Source organism: Haematobia irritans, chromosome 5 (assembly GCF_050003625.1).
Source record: "Haematobia irritans isolate KBUSLIRL chromosome 5, ASM5000362v1, whole genome shotgun sequence".
NCBI classification, from domain to species: Eukaryota; Metazoa; Arthropoda; class Insecta; order Diptera; family Muscidae; genus Haematobia; species Haematobia irritans.
In genome coordinates, this window is record NC_134401.1 from 45,372,618 (window position 1) to 45,390,464 (window position 17,847).

General features: G+C 34.9%; 1 protein-coding gene across 2 annotated transcripts in view; it reads left to right on the forward strand.

The window, feature by feature from the left end:
• The window catches only part of LOC142238811 (sodium-dependent nutrient amino acid transporter 1), an 88,765-nt gene that overhangs the window by 55,737 nt on the left and 15,181 nt on the right, over nucleotides 1-17,847 (forward strand). The gene's annotated exons all lie outside the window — the stretch shown is intronic.

Sequence of the window (17,847 nt, forward strand, 5' to 3'; positions counted from 1 at the left end):
TAAAATCAATTTCGCCATCATCTTCAAACCTTGAAGATATATGTTATTTAAATAAAGCATTCTAACACATGAAAAAAACTTAATGCTGGACGCTAAGGACGCTTTTAAAATGCATGTAGCTTTTAATCCCCAAATGCAAAAAAGTTTAAGTAAATTGTAAACGTACAAAAATGTCATAGGTTAGGTAGGTGGCAGTCCCATGTATCAGGCTCACTTAGACTATTCAGACCATTGTGATACCTTATTGGTGAACTTCTCTCTTATCACTGAGTGCTGCCCGATTCCATGTTAAGCTCAATGACAAGGGACCTCCTTTTTATAGCCGAGTCCGACATTGCAGTGAAACCACTTAGAGAAGCTTTGAAACCCTCAGAAATGTCACCAGCATTAGTGAGGTGGGAAAATCCATCGCTGGAAAAGTAGTGAAAATGTTTTTTTTTGTGGATACGGAAGTTGTGCAAAATTTCTTCGAAAATTTCAAACTTTTATCACCAAAAAAGTTTGTTTGTTTCAAAATTTTTATTTTTGCAATATTTTTTTTAACCAAAAACACAGTCCATTTCGTTTATATCAAGTACTGTTTTTTTTCTGACTTTAAGACCCCAGCAAAAAATTTTGAAGTTCTTCTTAAAAGCGCTTCCAAAAATGCTCTCCCAAAGATGTTCTTTATTTAAACTACACAAGAAGTCCTTTTAATTAAACTTTTTATAACTCGATCCTTACACTGAAAAAACAGTGAACCCACCAGGAAGAAAAATTTCGGATAATTTTAGAAAATGTTGAATATTTTTAGAAATTTTAACTAAACAGTATAACAAACGATGACATCACGCCGATGTCATAAAAATAAGTAAATATTTTTCGACAAATTCAAGAAAATTTATTAGACATAATTAAGTTTTTTCACTTGTTAAAGAAAATTTTGTAGTTTGAAGGAAAAAATTGGAGTTCAAAATTGCAAGAATGTCTTTAGTGACGTACGAAGTTCATGATGAACGCATTTGTAGTAAAATTTACAAATTTAAAGAAATATTGAACTATTTTGTGGAAGAAACGAAATTAGTTAATCTTTATCCTTCATTTGTGTATATTTTTATCCTCGGTTTTAGTTAATTTAACTAACGTACACAAAAAATTATTAGAGTAGAGAAAACTCTCTCCAAACATAATAATTCCATGAACTAAACGAAAGTTAAATTGGCTTTAGTGAAATAGAGAGTTCACTTTTTTTTTGAGTGTATACCCTACACCATAGGAGGGTTTGTAACACATCGAAATATTGCTCTAAGACCCCATAAAGTATATATATTCTGGGTCGTGATGAAATTCTGAGTCGATCTGAGCATGTCCGTCCGTCCGTCCGTCCGTCCGCCCGTCCGTCTGTTGAAATCCAACTTCCGAACGAAACAAGCTATCGACTTGAAACTTGGCACAAATAGTTGTTATTGATATAGATCGGAAGGTATTGCAAATGGGCCATATCGGTCCACTTTTACGTATAGCTCCCATATAAACGGACCCCCAAATTTGGCTTGCAGACCCTCTAAGAGAAGCAAATTTCATCCGATCCGGCTGAAATTTGGTACATGGTGTTGGTATATGGTCTCTAACAACCATGCAAAAATTGGTCCACATCGGTCCTTAATTATATATAGCCCCCATATAAACCGATCCCCAGATTTTGCTTGCGAAGCCTCAAAGAGAAGCAAATTTCATCCGATCCGGCTGAAATTTGGTACATGGTGGTGGTATATGGTCTCTAACAACCATGCAAAAATTGGTCCACATCGGTCCTTAATTATATATAGCCCCCATATAAACGGACCCCCAAATTTGGCTTGCAGACCCTCTAAGAGAAGCAAATTTCATCCGATCCGGCTGAAATTTGGTACGTGGTGTAAGTATATGGTCTCTAACAACTATGCAAAAATTGGTCCACATCGGTCCTTAATTATATATAGCCCCCCATATAAACCGATCCCCAGATTTGGCTTGCGAAGACTGAAAGAGAAGCTAATTTCATCCGATCCGGCTGAAATTTGGTACATGGTGTTGGTATATGGTCTCTAACAACCATGCGAAAATTGGTCCATATCGATCCATAATTATATATAACCCCCATATAAACCCATCCCCAGATTTGGCTTGCGGAGCCTCAAAGAGAAGCAAATTTCATCCGATCTGGCTGAAATGTGGTACATGGTGTTGGTATATGGTCTCTAACAACCATGCAAAAATTGGTCCACATCGGTCCATAATTATATATAAACCGATCCCCAGATTTGGCTTGCAGACCCTCTACGAGAAGCAAATTTCATCCGATCCGGCTTAAATTTGGTACATGATGTTGGTATATGGTTTCTAATAACCATTCAAAAATTGGTCCACATCGGTCCATAATTATATATATCCCCCATATAAACCGTTCTCCAGATTTGACCTCCGGAGCCTCTTGGAGGAGCAAAATTCATCCGATCCGGTTCAAATTTGGAACGTGGTGTTAGTATATGGCCGCTAACAACCATACCAAAATTGGTTCATATCGGTCTATAGTTATATATAGCCGATCTCCAATCACACAAAAATTGATCCATATCGGTTCATAATCATGGTTGCCTCTCGAGCCAAAAATAATCTACCAAAATTTTATTTTTATAGAAAACATTGTCAAAATGTTATTTCTATAGAAAATTTTGTTAAAATTTTATTCGATTCTAATCATGGTTGCTACTCGAGCCAAAAATAATCTACCAAAATTTTATTTTTATAGAAAATTTTGTCAAAATTTTATTTCTATAGGAAATTTTGTTAAAATTTTATTTCTATAGAAAATTTTTGCTAAAATTTTATTTCTATAGAAATTTTGTCAAATTTTTATTTCTATAGAAATTTTGTCAAATTTTTATTTCTATAGAAAATTTTGTCAAAATTTTACTTCTATAGAAAATTTGGTTAAAATTTTATTTCTATAGAAAATTTTGTTAAAATTTTATTTCTGTAGAAAATTTGGTCAAAATTTTTTTTCTATAGAAAATTTTGTCAAAATTTTATTTCTATAAATTTTTTTTTTTTTTTTAAATTTTATTTCTATAGAAAATTTTGTTAAATTTTTATTTCTATAGAAAATTTTGTCAAACTGAATTATATACGTATTTGATCGGCCTTTTTATACCCTGCGCCATACTGTGGAACAGGGTATTATAAGTTAGGGCATATGTTTGCAACACCCAGAAGGAGACTAGATAGACACATGGTGTCTTTGGCAAAAATGCTCAGGGTGGGCTCCTGAGTCGATTTAGCCATGTCCGTCTGTCCGTGAACACATTTTTGTAATCAAAGTCTAGGTCGCAGTTTTAGTCCAATCGACTTCAAACAACTTTGGCTCAGAATGGAACCCTATTGATTTTGGAAGAAATCGGCTCAGATTTAGATATACCTCCCATATATATATTTCGCCCGATATGGACTTATATAGCCCCAGAAGCCAGAGTTTTACCTTAATTTGCTTAAAATTTTGCACAAGGAGAACAATTAGTACTATAGTCAAGTGTGCCAAATTTTATTGGAATCGCTTCAAATTTAGATATAGCTCCCATATATATCTTTCGCCCGATATGGACTAATACTAATAAAATTTTGCACGAGGAGTACAATTAGTAGTGTAGTCAAGTGTGCCAAATTTTATTGAAATCGGTTCAGATTTAGATATAGCTCCCATATATAACTTTCGCCCGATTTAAACTCATATGTCCACAGAGGCCAATTTTTTGCTGCGATTTAGGTGACATTTTGCACATTGTAGCTATGCGTGCCAAATTTGATTGAAATCGGTTCAGATTTATATATAGCTCCCATATATAGTTTTCGCCCGATTAACACTCATATGACCACAGAGGCCAATTTTTAACTCCGATTTAGTTGAAATTGTGCATAGGGAGTAGAATTAGCATTGTAGCTATGCGTGCCAAATTTTGTTGAAATCGGTTCAGATTTAGATATAACACCCATATATATATTTTTCTGATTTCGACAAAAATGGTCAAAATACCAACATTTTTCTTGTAAAATCGCCACTGCTGAGTCGAAAAGTTGTAAAAATGACTCTGATTTTCCTAACTTCTAATACATATATATCGAGCGATAAATCATAAATAAACTTTTGCGAAGTTTCCTTAAAATTGCTTCAGATTTAAGTGTTTCCCATATTTTTTACTAACATTGTGTTCCACCCTAGTGCATTAGCCGACTTAAATTTTGAGTCTATAGATTTTGTAGAAGTCTATCAAATTCTGTCCAGATGGAGTGATATTTAACATAAATGTATGTATTTTGGATAAACCTTTATATATAGCCCCCAACACATTTGACGGATGTGATATGGTATCGGAAATTTAGATCTACAAAGTGGTGCAGGGTATAATATAGTCGGCCCCGCCCGACTTTAGACTTTCCTTACTTGTTTTTACTAACATTGTGTTCCACCCTAGTGCATTAGCCGACTTAAATTTTGAGTCTATAGATTTTGTAGAAGTCTATCAATTCTGTCCAGATCGGGTGATATTTAAATGTATGTAATTGGGACAAACCTTTATATATAGCCCCCAACACATTTGACGGATGTGATATGGTATCGGAAATTTAGATCTACAAAGTGGTGCAGGGTATAATATAGTCGGCCCCGCCCGACTTTAGACTTTCCTTACTTGTTTATAACTCGAATTTTTCATATTATTAATGGGTATTTTTTTTTATACCCACCACCATAGAATGGTGATGGGGGTAACATATAATAAGTTTTTCATTTCGTGTGTAACACATCGAAATATCGATTTCGACTATATAAAGTATATATATTCTTGATCAGGGAGAAGTTCTAAGACGATATAAGCATGTCTGTATGTCTGTCTGTTGTAGTCACGCTACAGCCTTCAATAATGGCGCTATCGTACTGAAATTTGGCACAGATTCGTTTTTTATTTGCAGGCAGGTCAAGTTCGAAGATGGGCTATATCTGTCCAAGTTTTGATATAGTCCCCATATAAACCGATTTCCCGATTTGGGGTATTGGGCTTATAAAAACCGTAGTTTTTATCCAATTTGCCTGAAATTGAAAATCTAGAGGTACTTGAGGACCATAAAAAGGTGTGCCGAAAATGGTGCCCATCGGTCAATGTTTTGGTATAACCTCCATATAGACCGATCTCCTGATTTTGCTTCTTGGGCGTCTAGAAACTGTATTTTCTATCTGATTTGCCTGAAATTGAAAATCTAGAGATATTTTAGGACCATAAATAGGTGTGTCGAAAATGGTCCGTATCGGTTCATCTTTTGGTATAGCCCCCCATATAGGCCTATCTCTTCATTTTGCTTCTTGGGCTTCTAGAAATTGTATTTACTATGCGATTTGGCTGACATTGGAAATCTAGAGGTATTTTGGTATTTGAAATCTAGACCGATCTCCCGATTTTTATTCTTGGGCTTCTAGAATCCGTAGTTTTTATCCAATTTGCCGGAAAATAGAGATATAGACGTATCTTAGGACCATAAAGAGGTGTGTCGAAAATGGTCCGTATCGGTCCAAAACACTTAATTCGGATCACACCTTACGAAGTGATGCAAATTCAGTCCAACGGCTGTTGAAATGATGGTCCTATGATAAGCCCATGTTAAATTCATCGTTTCTGCCACGACCATTTGTATGCAAGGCGGGCATGCTAACGATTGCTCCACAATGGCCCTCTAAGGGTATGTTTCTGTTAGATAAAGTTTCTTTATATCGGCTCGTGAGCCCCTAAAACTATGCTATATATGAAACATAGCACACCCAGAAAAAAGTGCCTTCGAAACTAAAGGAAAAAATTTTCATCAATATAGTTTATCCATTTTATTTCCATTAAGGTAAATTTTTGTGAAAAATAATAAAATTTACTCGTTTCAGTAAAAAAATCCTAAACTGTAAGCAGTTAGGAATAGTTCATTAACTAGAATAAGGCATGGAATTTTACTCATACTATTTTCTTCGCTGGGTATAAGAATTTACTACTGAAAAAGAAAATTTTATTCACCGATAACAAAGCATTCGTAAAAATAAACAAAAACCGAACTAAAACCAAGTTTCCTCAAAATTAGTAAAATTTCTTATAAAATGATAATTGCGACTTCCTTTATAATAGAAAGTTTTTCATACATACGAACAACACTTGGCATAGAAAAATATTTTAGTTCATTCGTACTAAGAAGTATGCAATCCTTTCAAAACTTAAGGAAACACACTTGTTAGAATATAGGAAATTTTTTCTATTGTCTACCTGTAATCGATACCTGTCATCGTAATCGATGTGTTTGCGCGTGGGTGTAATCGATATATTTGCGCGTTGGTTGTTTTTTTAGTTGGAATCGCGTTGTTTCGGAGAGATTGTTAAAAAATAATATGGTAAAATAATATAATAAATAACAAATAAAATATATAAAATATTTGTTATTTTAAATTAGTGAGAAAATTTTTCGTTTTTTTAAATAAATCTATCAATGTTCGTGATAGTGTATAAAGAAAGAAAACACCAGCAGAATAACAACCCTTTCATTTGTCTTCATTTTTGAATCTTCAATTATCAGGTAATATTCAGTGACGCTAACCTTTTGCAACAAAAATGTTTTATGATTTTTTATATTTGTACACGCTCACAAAAAATCGCTTCTGTAACATATACTCCCAAACATATTTTGCTTCAAGCATATATATTTTTGGGTATTGCCCAACCATTTATATGTTTGATCTCTTCCAATATATAATATGTTTGAAAGCATATTGGTCTAAACAATATATGTTTGGGTAGTCTAAGTTCCAAACATTTTGTATTTTTGCATCCAAATTCAATAATGTTGTCTTTCAAAAAACAATATGTTATTATGTGTACATATAATAGTTTGGAAGCATTTTGCACCCAAAAATATTATATGCCTAAAAAAAATTCTCCCAAACAATATTGTGCTCAAAATTTTATTTATTTATTTATATATTTACAATCATAATGAATTATAAAAATAAACAGGTAATATAGGTGCTAACAACATAGGTTTTCGACCTGAATGCTCAAAATTTTGTTTCTGCCCAATTGTATATTCCCCCACATCTTTCTCACTTCCACGAGATTTTTTAGTTCTTAGCACCTTTTTCTGTAATACAAACATTGTAGAAGAAATTATTCAATTTTATGATTTTTTATACCCTCCATCATAGGATGGGGGTATATTAACTTTGTCATTCCGTTTGTAACACATCGAAATATTGCTCTAAGACCCCATAAAGTATATATATTCTGGGTCGTGGTGAAATTCTGAGTCGATCTAAGCATGTCCGTCCGTCCGTCCGTCCGTCCGTCTGTTGAAATCACGCTAACTTCGGAACGAAACAAGCTATCGACTTGAAACTTGGCACAAGTAGTTGTTATCGATGTAGGTCGGATGGTATTGAAAATGGGCCATATCGGTCCACTTTTACGTATAGCCCCCATATAAAGGGGCCCTCAGATTTGGCTTGTGGATCCTCTAAAAGAAGCATATTTCATCCGATCCGGCTGAAATTTGGAATATGGTGTTGCTATATGGTCTCTAACAACCATGCAAAAATTGGTCCACATCGGTCCATAATTATATATAGCCCCCATATAAACCGATCCCCAGATTTGGTTTGTGGAGCCTCTAAAAGAAGCATATTTCATCCGATCCGGCTGAAATTTGGTATATGGTGTTGCTATATGGTCTCTAACAACCATGCAAAAATTGGTCCACATCGGTCCATAATTATATATAGCCCCCATATAAACCGATCCCCAGATTTGGTTTGTGGAGCCTCTAAAAGAAGCATATTTCATCCGATCCGGCTGAAATTTGGTATATGGTGTTGGTATATGGTCTCTAACAACCATGCAAAAATTGGTTCACATCGGTCCATAATTATATATAGCCCCCATATAAACCGATCCCCAGATTTGGCTTGCGGAGCCTAAAAGAGAAGCACATTTCATCCGATCCGGCTGAAATTTGGTACATGGTGTTGGTATATGGTCTCTAACAACCATGCAAAAATTCGTTCCCATCGGTCCATAATTATATATAGCCCCCATATAAACCGATCCCCAGATTTGGCTTGCGGAGCCTCAAAGAGAAGAAAATTTCATCCGATCCGGCTGAAATTTGGTGCATGATGTTGGTATATGGTCTCTAACAACCATGCAAAAATTGGTCCATATCGGTCCTTAATTATATATAGCCCCCATATAAACCGATCCCCAGATTTGACTAGTGGAGCCTCTAAGAGAAGTATATTTCATCCGATCCGGCTGAAATTTGGTACATGGTGTTGGTATATGGTCTCTAATAATCATGCAAAAATTGGTCCACATTGGTCCATTATTATATATAGCCCCCATATAAACCGATCCCCATGTTTTGGCTTGAGGAGCCTCAAAGAGAAGCAAATTTCATCCGATCCGGCTGAAATTTGGTACATGATGTTGGTATATGGTCTCTAACAACCGTGCAAAAATTGGTCCACATCGGTCCATAATTATATATAGCGCCCATATGAACCGATCCCCAGATTTGGGTTGCGGAGCCTCAAAGAGAAGCAAATTTTATCCGATCCGCCTGAAATTTGGTACATGATATTGGTATATGGTCTCTAACAACCGTGCAAAAATTGGTCCACATGGGTTCATAATTATATATAGCCCCCATATAAACCGATCCCCAGATTTGGCTTGCGAAGTCTCCAAGAGAAGCAAATTTCATCCAATCCGGTTGTAATTTGGAACATGGTCCATATCGGTCCATAATTATATATAGCCCCCATATAAAACGTTCTCCAAATTTGACCTCCGGAGCCTCTTGGAGGAGCAAAATTCATCCGATCCGGTTCAAAGTAGGAACGTGGTGTTAGTATATGGTCGCTAACAACCATACCAAAATTGGTCCAATCACACAAAAATTGGTCCTTATCGGTTCATAATCATGGTTGCCACTCGAGGCAAAAATAATCTACCAAAATTTTATTTCTATAGAAAATGTTGTCAAAATTTTATTTCTAGAGAAAATTTTGTTAAAATTTTATTCGGTTCAAAATAAAATTTTCATCATTGTCAAAATTTTATTTCTATAGAAAATTTTGTCAAAATTTTATTTCTATAGAAAATTTTGTTCAAATTTTATTCGGTTCATAATCATAGTTGCCACTCGAGCCAAAAATAATCGACCACAATTTTATTTCTGTAGAAAATTTTGTCAAAAGTTTATTTCTATAGAAAATTTTGTTAACATTTTATTTCTGTAGAAATTTTTGTCAAAATTTTCTTTCTATAGAAAATTTTGTCAAAATTTTTATTTCTATAGAAAATTTTGTGAAAATTTTATTTCCATAGAAAATTTTTTAATATTTTCTTTCTGTAGAAAATTTTGTCAAAATTTTATGTCTACTTTGTCAAACTGAATTATATACGTATTGGATCGATCTTTTTTGATTTAATATATACCACGTATGGACATACAATTTAGAAGATGGTGTTAGGAGGTTTTAAGATACCTTGCCATCGGCAAGCGTTACCGCAACTTAAGTAATTCGATTGTGGATGGCAGTGTTTAGAAGAAGTTTCTACGCAATCCATGATGGAGGGTACATAAGCTTCGGCCTGGCCGAACTTACGGCCGTATATACTTGTTTTATTTTAATTTTACTTTTTGCCGGACGGGGATTCGAACAGCGGACCACACAGTTTGTAAGGATCAAAGAAGTAGCTGATCAATTGCCCAAGGAAAAATAAAATGTTAATTTTGTAATAACAAGCAACAACCACCAATTTAATTCAATATCGCTCCCTGTTAAATAGCGCTCCAAGCTACTAAACACATATATGTTTATAGGCTATTTCTAAATTAATATATGTTTGCATCCAAGCATATTATATTTACAAACATTTTATGTCCCAAACATAATATGTTCTAACATATTAACATATATGTCCCAAACATGTTATGCTAGTTTATGAACATTATATGCTTGCACTCAAAAATATTGTGTTTAAAAATTTTTGTTCCAAACATATAATGTTTATAGCCAAACATATGAAAAACAGTCTTTTTCATCCGTGTAGGTATTGAAATTGTAAAAGGAGGACAAAATCGTTAGGCAGCAACTTATTAAAAGTGAAAAGTACAAGAAGAAGAAAAAGTGCGTTTTACAGTTGATAATATCACACGGAAATTGGAAATAGTGGAATAATAAACTAATATTTCAAAGAGATTCGATGCTGTTGATTCTTAATAAATATATTCAATATATTAATAAAACATGTCTTTTATTGAAGATAAAATTGCTTATAGAAATAAATAAAATTGTATTTAAAAACGAAGGTAAGCAGTTCTAATTATGAAGTAAAAGTTTTACCACAAATGTGTAAGATTTGTCGAAATGAATGAAAAAATTTCAATAAAATCATTCCATATATGAACTCAAATTACTTAAATTTTTTCATTCTGTAGGTATATAAATATAGGAAAATGTTAACTAATATATGGAATGCATTATTCCTAATTTCTACGAAAATCACATCGTTCAAACAAATAAAAATGTCTTTGGCGCTATACGAAGTTCAACTTTCTTCACAATGAGTTCATTTTAACTTAAAGAAGGGGTCACTTTTTTCTGGGTGCATACTTACACAGTACAAACAATTTTTTGTTTGTACAAATTTTCGAAAATACATATGCTTGAAGCAGAATATGTTTGGGAGTATATAGTTACAAAGGCGATTTTTTGTGAAGTTGTAGAAACAAAATTTTCTTTGAAATAAAATTTTAACAATATTTTCTATGGAAATAAAATTTTGACAAAATTTTCTATAGAAATAAAATTTTGTCAAGATTTTATATAACATACATTTTATGAACTAAACGTGAGTATAAAATTCAATGACCGTACACATAAGTTGAATACGAACTAAAGCAAAAGAAAACTTTCGTACGATTCCCAAAAATTGTAAGAATAAACTTCTGTGTTGTTGAATTGGTCATGATTTGGCTCCAATGATTTTGTTCTTTACTTTCAGTTCATTTTTTCGTCAATGAGAGGGTGGAATTTCGTGCGTTGTAGTTAAATAGTAACATACACCAAGGCATTAAATTTTCCTAGTTTTAACAACGCTTTGTGAAAATCTCAAATGTGTATAGAACAATTTAGTTCAATTTTCCCACGAGGTAGTTCATTCTTGCTATACAGTTTACTTTTTTTCTGTGAGGAATATGCAATTAGCAAGAATTTGTTTATAAATTCTTTTTGTTTATCACAAAAAGTATATAATTTTCTTCCAAACAAACTTCCTTATAGCGCATAGCATATGGGAAACGATATTTGTTTATCTAAAATTTCGTTTGGGAGGAAAGAATTATTTTTTCGCGTGTAGTTATTATTTGGTATATAAGAAGTTTGCCTTGCAAGCTATCTACTTCGACCTTCAAACTCTGTTATAAAAATATTTTTACACTATTCTGAAAATTACAAAAAAATATAAACAAAATAATTCAATCAAACACGCAACATGAGGCTATTTAAGCGATTAATAAACAACTTCTTCTAAAGTTCTATTAACAAAAAAATCCCAAAGATATTAATTGTGCAGTAAATTGATATTGTTTTTAATCAACCAAACCTGTGGTTGGCTTCTCCTCCAGTCCACAGTAGTTTATTAAATTTATGTCAATTTTCACACTTTAGTGCAACATTTCAAGTTCATTGCTCAAAGGGGGGCAAACTATGCGTTCAACGACCGTTTCACTTTAAGGTTCTATTTTCGAATACTACGGAACGGGTGTTCAATTGTCAAGTAAATATTAGTTCAATTAAAAAAATGCATGTATTTGTACTATTAAAATTATAACACGTTTATTGGAAGCGTTTAACAAACAGGGTACTCCTCTGTTAGTCTGGTTAACAAGTACGTGTTCATCAAAATGTACAGAATCTGTCTCGATTTTTTTTTTCAATATTGTAGTAATGATTTATTTTCTTCGCCTATGCAATATCAATATTTACTATGTATAGTAAATGGTCCAGAATCACAAGAAATTAAATTGAATTGTTTTAATTTTCAAATTAAATAACAGAATGTTGAAAGTTCTTCTTTGGATTGAGTCAGCAAATACTAACTGTACTGTGGCAAATGAGACGATACATTTATGTTTTAAAGAAATCTATAAAAATAAAATTTTAAATAAAATTTTGACAAATTTGTCTATAGAATAAAATTTTGACAAAATTTTCTATAAAAATAAAATTAAAAAAAAATTCTATAAAAATAAAATTTTGAAAAAATTTTCCATAAAACTAAAATTAAAAAAAAAATATTCTATAAAAATAAAATTTTGAAAAAAAAAATTCTATAGAAATAAAATTTTGAAAACATTTTTTTATAGAAATAAAATTTTGACAAAATTTTCTATAGAAAAAAAATTTTGACAAAATTGTGTGTAAGGATAAAATTTTGACAAAATTTTCTATAGAAATAAAATTTTGACAAGATTTTCTATAGAAATAAAATTTTGACAAAATTTTCTATAGAAATAAAATTTTGACAATATTTTCTATAGAAATAAAATTTTTATTGTTGTTTTTGATCTCAGCTTAAAGCCATGCATTGACTAAACTACAAGTGTAGCTTAACAAACAGAGGGAGGTTCAAGTGTATTTCACGTTGGGTTGAGTGAATTACCCGAATTTATTCTGATAATTGGTTGATAGTTTTGCTGCAAGTAGAGGATGCTGATGAGGAATGTGGTAATTCCGAAACAGCTGTACATCCAACCATCTTGCAGTCTATAGGGCTTTGCCCAAATAAATTTGACAAGCATATTTTTCCTCTGTTGGTTAAGCTACACTTGTAGTTTAGTCAATGCATGGTTTTAAGCTGAAATCAAAAAAACAACAATAATGAAATAAAATTTTACAAAATTTTCTATAGAAATAAAATTTTGACAAAATTTTCTATAGAAATAAAATTTTGAAAAAAATTTTGTATAGGAATAAAATTTTGACAAAATTTTCTATAAAAATAAAATTTTGACTAAATTTTCTATAGAATTAAAATTTTGAGTCAGTCTATAGGGATTTGGCCAAATAAATTTGACAAGCATACTTTTCCTCTGTTGGTTAAGCTACACTTGTAGTTTAGTCAATGCATGGCTTTAAGCTGAGATCAGAAACAACAATAACGATTGAAGAGAAGCCAACAATAACAAACAAAACGAATGAAATAAAATTTTGACAAAATTTTCTATAGAAATAAAATTTTGACAAAAATTTTCTATAGAAATAAAATTTTGACAAATTTTTCTATAGAAGTAAAATTTTGACTATATTTTCTATAGAAATAAAATGTTGACAAAATTTCATATGGAAATTACATTTTGACAAAATTTCCTATGGAAATAAAATTTTGACAAAATTTTCTATAGAAGTAAAATTTTGACAAAATTTTCTATAGAAATAAAATTTTAATAAAATCTTCTATAGAAATAACATTTTGACAAAATTTCCTGCAGAAATAAAGATTTGACAAAATTTTCTATAGAAATAAAATTTTGACAAAATTTTCTATTGAAATAAAATTTTGACAAAATTTTCTATAGAAATAAAACTTTGACAAAATTTTCTATTGAAATAAAATTTTGACAAAATTTTCTATAGAAATAAAATTTTGACAAAATTTTCTATAGAAATAAAATTTTCTATAGAAGTAAATTTTTGACAAAATTTTCTATAGAAATAACATTTTGACAAAATTTTCTATAGAAATAAAATTTTGACAAAATTTTCTATAGAAATAATATTTTGACAAAATTTTCTATAGAAAAAAAATTAGACAAAATTTTCTATAGAAAAAAAAATTTGGCAAAATTTTTTATAGAAGAAATAGAATTTTAACAAAATTTTCTATAGAAATAAAATTTTGACTAAATTTTCTATAGAAATAAAATTTTAACAAAATTTTCTATATAAATAAAATTTGGACAAAATTGTGTATAAAAGAAATTGAACAAAATTTTCTATAGAAATAAAACTTTGACAACATTTTCTATAGAAATAAAATTTTGACAAAATTTTCTATACATATAAAATTTTGACAAAATTTTCTCGATCCCACGGCGGCGGGTTCTGTGTACCGGATCGACCCGATGGACCCCATCCATTGGCCAGCGGCTGCCACATCAGTGTACGTGTTGTTTCGTCCGTCTTTTTGTGTTGGAGAAGGTGCATCCCGGGGAGCCTTCTCCGTTTGCTGTTGGTCCGAGCCGGGATAGAGGAGAACCCCGGACCATGGTATTGTTCAGTCTGCCGAAACGTGATCCACCACCGTTCGGTTTCGGTCAGGTGTAACCGGTGCTTGGAGTGGGTGCACTTCCGGAACTGCTCCGGCTTAATATCGCTGCGGGAGTATAGTCATACTGACTACGTGGCAGGATGCTGTGACAACGATAGCAGCAGAGGGTCGTCTGACTATGCGACTCCCCCGACATCTCCCGTACAACAATATACTCCGCCGCAGCATCTCACACCCAATATTGTTGTTTCAGTTCCGGATAGTGCATCGTTTTTGCAATTTAATTGCAACGGGCTCCGGGGTAAGATTAGCGAGATCGTGGACTTTATGAATCGGAAAAGGATAAGGGTCGCGGCGATCCAGGAAACAAAGCTGAATTCCACCTGCAGCCTACGCCATTGTGATGGATACAATGTGCTTCGAAAGGATCGCACGAGAAGTGGAGGTGGTGGCCTGGCTTTCATATTACACCGTTCCGTGCAGTATAGACATATCCCGCTTGTGCCAGACACTAGTGACCCGTATATGGAATGTATGGGGGTAGCAGTCAAGTCTGGGGCTGCCGAGTTAGAGCTATACAATGTGTATATACCGCCGGTTGGTAGCTGTGCTCCAGGTTATAGCCCAAACATTGAGTGGCTGTTGTGCGGGCATAACCGATTGGTTCTAGGAGACTTTAATGCCTACCATGAACTTTGGCATTCTCTCCTAGGTAATGACCAGAGAGGCAAAGCTTTGGCAGAGCAGATAGATGACCACATTTTGCACGGTGAACGAAGAGGCCCTCACGAGGATTATGGGTGACTGCAGCAGTTCGCCAGATTTATCTTTAGCGTCGCCTGGTCTGATAAATGACGTCTCCTGGCAACCCGTCATTTCATTGGGATCGGACCACCTCCCCATAATTCTCACCATCAAACGACCCTCCGATTTCATAACCTCTGAACGCCGGACGTAAATTGTGGTCAACAGTGAGAGCCCTCTCGAACCCCGCTACAAGGGATGATGGGATTTCAGTCACCTTTGGCGACGTGACTGTGACTGATCCGAAGAGATGCGCCAAATACTTCAACCGACAGTTTGTCGAGCATCTCGAGAGTGATAGAGCGAAAAGGAGAGCCACACGTCGTATACGTGGTCTCCGAGCCGACGACACACCACAATTTACTGCAGCCGAAGTTACCAGTGTCATCAACAGCGCGAAACCATCCAAGGCGCTGGGCCCCGACGGAATTTCAATGCTAATGTTGAAGCATCTGGGAATACTGGGAGTTGAGTACCTGACCAGACTCCTCAATTTGTCCTTAGAATCACTCATTATACCCGATGTCTGGAAGATGGGAAGGGTGATTCCACTACTGAAACCAGGCAAAGATTCGAGTAAAGGTGAATCGTACAGACCGATATCCCTTCTCTCGCCAGTAGCCAAGACACTTGAGGCACTACTCCTCTCTAGCCTTGTGGAGAATTTTCCAGCTGCCCACCATCAACATGGATTCCGTAAGGTACACAGTACGACGACAGCCTTACATGCCATTTCGACACATATCAATAAGGGACTTAATCAGCCCAGGCCGTGTCATAGGACGGTCCTCGTGGCGCTTGACCTATCGAAAGCATTCGATACGGTCAACCATGCCAAATTATTTGAGGACATCGAGAATACGTCCCTACCGGCAGGAGTGAAACGTTGGGTGCTGAATTATATGTGTGGACGCCAGTCGTACGTGGAATTCAGGGACAAAAAGTCAAAACCCCGTAGAGTTAAACAGGGAGTTCCCCAGGGTGGGGTGATATCTCCGGCACTGTTTAACCTCTACCTGTCCTCGATTCCACGCCCACCTGACGGCGTCGAGATTGTATCATATGCGGATGACTGTACAATCTTGGCATCTGGGCCCAATGTTGATGACATCTGCGATCGTTTAAATGTCTACTTAGCTAATCTTACCAGTTATTTCACTGCGAGAAACTTGAGGATATCCCTCAGCCACACTATTCACTACATGGACGGCAGAAGTGCGCAGGCAGTTGAATATTAGTGTCGTTGGGGTCACATTCGACAGCCTTTTCAGGTCGTCTGCCCAAGCCACTGCAATTTGTAATAAGCTCCGTGGTAGAAACAAGGTCCTCAAGTCACTTGCCGGCAGTACTTGGGGTGCGGACAAAGAAACCTTGTTAGCTACCTATAAGGCAATTGGCCGCTCAGTGGTAAACTATGCAGCGCCAGTGTGGACACCGCAGACTAGTGATACGCAGTGGAATAACATACAAACCTGTCAGAACGCTGCCCTTAGAACTGCGACTGGGTGTCTCCGCAGCACACCCCTGGATCACCTTTATGTGGAGACAAAGATCATCCCTGTGCGAAGACACAACTACATGTTGTCAAAGCAGTATCTCCTGGGTTGTTATCGCAGTAATCATCCAAACCACCATCTCATGGATGCACAACCACCACCCAGGAACGTAAGGGTTGATATACATAATCTAGAGCGCGAGATCCAGCGCTACAAAAGAGAACCTCTAGATCAAGCAGCGTACCAGGCAGGTTTGAACAGGATTCATGAGGATACTGTTGCTGAAGCGGTGAGAAGCTACAAGGTTAATCCTGTTCTCGGAGTCCGTCCACTGTCCATAGTAGTTTTAGCGCAGCTAAGATCAGGCAAGTGCAACCGCCTCAATTCCTATTTATCAGTGATTGATAGCAGCGTAGCTGACGTATGTCCAATTTGCAACCAAGGGCCACGCGACACACGTCATCTTTTCTCTTGCCCAGCTAAACCAACCCGACTTACCGCCAGGTCACTCTGGACGCACCCCACCTTAGTCGCAGAGTTCCTTGATCTGGCCACAAGCTGAAGTACCAAAGCGTATAACATAACAAGTATATACAGCACTAAGTTCGGCCGGGCCGAATCTTAAATACCCACCACCATGAACCAAATATTAGGGTTTCCTTTGGAATTTCAGGAGGGCTTGAGGACACTGCCCGAAGATAAATTTAAAGATTTCACCTATGAGGACTATATCAGATTCTGGATTTATAAGAACCATTTTTGTTTGAGTTTTAGAGGAATCATTAACATCTCTTGTAAGTGTGCAAGAAAATTATAAAATAACGTCTTAATTTGAAATCTTAAATCTGTGGAAGTAAAATCTGGAAATTTTACATTGAGTTTCAAGCAATTTTCATGATCAGTGCGCCTTCTACACCGTCAAGAAGTGAAGTCGGTCTGTATGGAGGCATTATCAAATGGACCGATAAAAACTTAATCCGATACACGTTTTTGTGAGCCTAAAATATCAGAATATTTACAAATTCAGGCAAATCAGATAAAAACTACGGTTTCTAGAAACCCAAGGAGTTAAATCGGGAGATCGTTCTTATGGGGGCTATACTAAAATACGGGCCGATACTCACTGTTTTCGGCATACTCACTGACCCGAAAATACCTCTAGATTTCCAATTTCAGGC